Source organism: Poecilia latipinna, unplaced genomic scaffold (genome assembly GCF_001443285.1).
Source record: "Poecilia latipinna isolate Pla-1442-1.1 unplaced genomic scaffold, P_latipinna-1.0 Scaffold2178, whole genome shotgun sequence".
In the NCBI taxonomy this organism is placed as follows: Eukaryota; Metazoa; Chordata; class Actinopteri; order Cyprinodontiformes; family Poeciliidae; genus Poecilia; species Poecilia latipinna.
Window position 1 is genome coordinate 48,534 of NW_015114794.1, and position 6,609 is coordinate 55,142.

Below are 6,609 nucleotides of genomic sequence, written 5' to 3' on the forward strand. Positions count from 1 at the left end.
CAGCAGAGAAGGGAAAAGTTATGTGGCCCTCACAGGAAAAAGTTTGGGGACCCCTGGCTTACACTGAGCATGCATGTAGCAACAGCGGAGATGAAAAACTCACCTTTACCAGGAAGAAACCAGCAACAGAACCAGATTCAGTACGAGCGACGGTCTGCCACGACTGAGGATTGAGAAGGCAGCAAATACACAAGAAAGAAACAGAAGAACTGATAGGAGAACCTTCTATGGTAATGAAAAGTAAAACATTAATAGCAGCAGAGGGTGAATGTTTAGTTGTTGGCAGCATTATCTCAGCTGATCAACTTCTCCTGGAAGGCAACACAGCCAATCAGAAAACGGAAGAAAAAACAAAACGTAGAGAAAACGTAGAGTTAGCAGAGGAAATAACAGTAAATAATGCAAATTGGAGAGTTGCAGACAGTTCAGTAGTGGAAAAGTCTAAATCAGACTTTGGTTTTAAAACCATAAACCAAAGCCTTGTATGTCTCACAGAACATGGTTAAATATCCCATCCAAAAATAGAAAGATTATGGCACAATTGCAAACCTACAAAGGCACGACTCTCCATCTACTGTAAGCAAATACAACATCCATCAGAGAAGCAGCCACTGATTTAGTTTATAAGTCACCGAACGGCTTACCACCAAAATACATTAAAGATCTGCTGTTGTTGTATCAACCTTCCAGACCTTTCAGGTCTTCAGGTTCTGGTTCTGGTTCTGGTGTGCTCTGCGTCCACAGAACCGAACATGGAGAAGCAGCATTCAGCTTCTATGCACCACAAATCTGGAACAATCTTCTGGAAAATTGTAAAACAGCTGAAACACTGAGTTCCTTTAAATCTAGACTAAACCCAGAGTTCCTTTTGAAACAGTATAAATTAAACATTAACATTTAGATGTGTAACAATGGCACTTGACAATTGTCGACTGTTGTACAGCTTTGTGTTTTGTGTGTGTGTGTGTGTGTGTGTGTGTGTGTATTTATGATGTAAAGTACTTTGAGCTGCCTTGTTGCTGAAATGTGCCATACAAATAAACTTGATTGATTGATTTAGCAGCATACAATTAGTCAGTCTGGGAATCTGTTCTTAATGAAATCGTGGCAATAAAAAGCTGACTTTTGAAAGTCATAGGAAGGAATGTTTGCAGTTTCCTACATGTGAAACACAGCAAATATGTGAGAAAATGTTTTATGTACATGCAAAGCTTTACATAAAGCATGGTGATGGCAGCATCATTCTGTGGGGATGGTATTCTTCCTCAAGGACAGGGAAGCTAGTTGACAGGATGATGGCTGCATTAAAACAAAGGAAAATTTTTTAAAAAAATTTCTTTTACAGCTATTAGAAGCTGTAAAAGACCAAAGATTGGGACAGGTTTAATTTTCAGCAGCAAAACAACCCTAAATTTAGACTAACATCAAAGCATATTCACATCAAAATCCAGACCTAAATCTAACTGAAACTGAGGAACTAGGAAGTAAACTATACAGAACTAGACTTCTGTGGAAATTGAAATTCATTGACATCTGACTAAGATTCCTCTATTTTACAAACAGGAATGATTAGAGATTCCCATCTGTACATGTGCAAACATGGTAGAGACATAAGGCAGAACAAGCTGCAGCTGTTGTTGAAGAGAAAAGATGTTCTGTAAAGTATTGACTCAGAGCGTTAAAAACAAATACTCTTTATACTTTTGACTTTTTAATATGAAAAGAAAAAATCTGAAAAGCATCCCGTAAAAGTCCAGCAATGCAGGTGGAAGTTTGCAGTTGTGACAAAATGTGAAAAATCCATATTTAATTTAAAAATGACTGTGGCTGTAAGGTAAGTGTAGATGGTCTTACATTTCAAAGCATCTTGAATTTCCCGTCATGCTACAAGACCTTTTGCTTTCGTCTGCCGCTGCTCGTTGGTTTAGGTCAGTGTAATTGCAGGCAGCGTTGACTAATCGGGACCAGACCGATGTTCCCTGTGAGTAACTTCCTGGCTTTCCAACCACATTCTCACAGTTCTTCTGTTCATGATACAAAACTTGTCAGAACGTGCTGTTTGCTTTGTTTCCGAGTGCTCTCCCGCACACGGGGGAGCCTTTATAGACAAGAGACACCCGCCCTGAGCTTCAGCTGAAGGAGGCAGTGTTTTCAGCGGTGGCATGAGGACTTTTCAAAAGGAAATGACTCAAGACATGAAGGGGGGGGGGGAAACATGCAGGCTTTTCTACAAAGGGTAGACAAGAGAGTAAAGGATAAAGAAACGACTACAGGATCCATTCAATGTTTGCAGGGATGAAAGAATGTTGCTTTTGTTGTGTTGTCATTAGAGCAGAGGTTTTCTGCATACTTCTTTCATGTCGATGAAATTTCCATCCAGTGTGATGCCCAGTCATGTCTAAAACACCAAGGGTGGTGAACAGAGGTATGTCATTGTAGTTGCCCAGCAGGGATATCTCCTGGATTTGTCAGCACATAGTTTTGTTGTTGTTTTCTTTTCACAGATCATGCTTTGTGTGGTTTCTGTTATCAGATGTGGGATTGCACAATGTTCTGTGGTTTGAAAGCCTTTATATTTTGTAGGATCATGAGATCTCCTTTAAAACTCATGAGGATTAACTCCAAAGCTTTAATGACTCCTTTAATGTGGGGGAAAACCTCAGAAACAGGACTTTTAACTGATTTAAAGGCAAATTATCGATGATCTGTTTCTTTAATTAGATGTTATTTTGTAAAGAATATGTTCAGTTTGTGTGTAAATTTGTGACACAATTAAGATGAAAAGTTTACATCCACTTGTTTTAAAGGGTGAAGTTATGGATGTGACATTATGGATTTTCTGTATATTTTTACTAATCCATGCAGCCAAAATGATGTATACTTCCTTAAAAATACATACGCCCTTACAAACGATTGATTAGATGTGGTTTAGCAAACAACACCTCAGCCATGCTCTTTTTGTAGTAGTTTGAAATAATGTTTTTCTTTTTTAAAGAACACAAATTTCAACCACAGTCTGAATATTTCCAGTATAGCTGATGTCAGTATGTCTCTTTAGTCTTATTTCTATCTGCTTTATCCATTACAAAACCAGTCCTGATGTGATCTTTGTTTGACATTCATTTGAGTCAATTTTCAATCATCTAGCGGATGATTATTTTAGACCAAGTTGAAGAATTTGGTCTTCTTCTATCATTCCACCCATATTGTGCAACTCATCATTACCTCTTATAGTTAAACGTGATGTTACCACCCACATGCTTGGTCAGGTCTTTGGTGTGAAAGTCTCACCTTGTCTCGTCTGAGCATACAAAAGCATGCAAATGTTGTGGTGAAACCACGTTTGCCTTGTCTGACCATGAAACTCTTCTCCAAAGTGAGTCAGAGACAGAAGGTGTCCAATATAGAGCTGGAGCTTATTATTTGGTCTATGCTCTCTCCATTCATTTTACTAGTGCCGTGACAACTTCTACGCAGTCTTCATTGGACTAACATTTTGTGGATTGGCCTTGAAGCATTCCAACCAGCTTGCTTTACTTGAAAGGTTGGGTCAAATAGCTGGAATTTGGATATAATTGGATGTTTCAACTCGTCTAGAAACAAACTTCATGTCTTGGAATGGATGGAATAGGCTTCTGGAACGACCCCAGATAAAAATTATTCCTGAAGCTTGAGGATGTCAGCAAAAGAACGTAACACCCAAGTAAATATTAGTGGTGGTGTGTGTATATTTCAGCATGTCTGAATAATTTTACCACTTTGGGACTTGAGAAAATCCAAAATAAACACATTGAACTTTTGAAATTCACAGAAGTTTGTTGTTGTATGATACCGTTAGTCTGAAAAAAAGAATGATTCAAATGAATGTTATAAGCCCAAAACTGAGGTAAATAAACTTTTCACCAGAACTGTACATCTGGAGTTTTCCAGTCTTTGTTTTTTCTTTTATTTATTTTTTGACGTTTAGCTTAAATTTGACCTAATTTCTTTTGCATCTGCAGTTTTTTCTGTTAAGATATGGACTTGGCACTCAAAGTTTATGTGGTAAAATATTGCTAACTGCTAATATTCAAATTGACCTTGTATCCCGGTATAGCTCTTGTTTTTAGAGTTATGTAATTGCACCAATATAGATTGCATTGGACACGAAATTTTCTGAATTCGTCTATCATTATAATGTCTCCACCAGCTTTTTGTGAGCTTTTGCATCTTAGCCACCAAAAATATACAGCTGTTTAGGGCATTAAGGGCAGTTAGAGACTTACGAAGGGGCCAAATATAATACTGGCAAGCTGTGAATGGATACATGCCACTTGAAATATAGTATTACACTAAGTAAACTAATGAATTTGTGAGGTTGCAAATACAAATGACGTTAAACAGCTTTGTGCCTGTTTGCTTTTTTTGGGTGAAATCTTGCAATGATGTAATGAGGATCCATGTTCATATTCACATGATAACCAAACATGTGAATACATCGTCTGTCAACAAGGTTTGTCAGGTTTCTCGCTGTGAGTTGTGGAAAGCAGCTGGTAGATCTCATGCTTGCGATGCACAGAAACTCCCTGGTGTTTTCTGCAGCGTTCCATCTCCATCTTTGCTGATGCCACAGGAACAGAGGAGTTTAAGGGGAGGTGCGTGGGGTGGGGAACCAGGTCTGAATGACATGGCGTTGCTGCATCCGCCGTTGCTCGCTGACCCACAAAATGCAGGCCCAACCCCCTGTGTGAAGAACTTTTGTGCTGTCATCACCCTCAGAAGCCCGGCAATGAGAGACAGACAGAGGGAGGGGGCGAGGCAGCAGTCCACACTCTGCAGCAGGACACATGCTATGTTAGGTAAATGAAAAGGAGCTTGTATTGTAATGAAAAGCATTTGCATACTTGTGCGTTAGAGAGGGTGTTAACCTTTGACACCCTCGAGGACAGGATGACAACGGGAAGCACTTCTCAGAGCCCGAGCACCGACACTTGAAAGCGGCACCTAAACGCACGTAAACGTGTTTTCAAAAACTAGTGAAGAGTGAAGGAAAAGGGCAATGTGAGTGCTTGGGATGGACGTTTCCTTCAAGTGTTGGTCTGCACTCAAACGAATGTGGATTGTGTAATTGATTGGTAAGAGATACGTAGGTGTTAAAGGAGTGCAGTTGCATTTTTCTTATCCTCTTTAGGGGAGTTTTATTACAAAAGTTCAGTCACTTAAGAGGTGCTTTGAGCAGAGTATTTGGTTAAGTTTAAACTGACAGAGTAAGAGAGCAGATTAAAAGACGAAAAAATAACATTGAACTCCTTTTAACTTTGCCACAAATCAAATTATTTTCACAAAACATATTCGCCTCTGATAGAACACGGTACAAAATGTACAGCTAACATGAGTTTTGACTTAAACTGCATTTAATTTTGAAAGTAATTAAAGTGTCAGATCGTTTTTCTTACCCTACAAGGTCAGAAAGTCATAATTCAACCCACACTTAACTTGTTAATCTGCTTCTTTTTACCAGCATCTTCCATTCTCTGTGTTGTGTGATTAATGCCTGTGTTTAGTAGCGTCGGACAAGACAATGTTCGACCCTTCAGCTGATTTTTTTGGGTGACTCTTTGTCTGGATGCTCTCTGCTGCCCCCTCCACCTCAGTTTGTCTCACTCTTCATTTCTGCTGCTCTCAGCCTGAGGGGGCTCTTCTCTCCAAGTGCACGCCGCTCCACAGAGGAGACTTGACTCTGACATTCCTGCAGATAACAGTTGCTAGGTGACGCCATTGTTGGGTTTTTCTTTGTGGCCTCATATTCATACCCAAATCCTAAACTTCTTTTTGAGGAACGTCTCATTAGTAGTCATATATTCATACCAGACCACCCCCCCACTTGACCCCTCCTTTACCAGCCGTGGGAAAGACAAGACCTGGACAAGTTGTGGAGGATTCAGGCAATTACTTGAGAGATGGTCAAATCATTGAACAGCCTAAACACACTTTTAATGTCACAATATGCACCATTTGCACTGTAACACAGTCATTTAGTTGTAACATTGTACATAGAATAAACATCTAAGGTGATTTGTAAGTAAATTAAGAAAACTCAAGTACCAAGGAAAAAACTAGAATTACATGTTTATATGTCCGGATATCAAAATCAAGAGGTTCAAGTGAGGTTTTTTTTTTTTTTTTTAAAGTGATGGTTTAAAAAACATTTTTCATTTGTACAAGACACACAATTTTGCTTGACTTTAAAAGCAAATATAGCTCTACTGGTTTCAATTAAATAAAACTAGATAAGCCCATAATAAAGCCCATAATGCCTGATAAATTTAGGCATAAAGTAATATTTTAACCTTATCATCATTTTAACGCCCAGATGACTCCTGACTTGAATCTGATGAGGAATATTTCAAGGGAGCTAAAGATTAGGGTGATGGTAATACTACCCTCCAGCCTCAACTGCTCAACTCATCAGCAAAAACAGATTGAAAAAATATCAGTGGAAGCTTTAATTAAAGGTGAACAAACGATATGCCTTTCTGAGAGATGTTTGTGTTATTTCCCTCTAAAATACAACTATCAACCACCAATCTTTTAAACAGTGTCACTGTTTTTAAATTGTTTTATTCTATT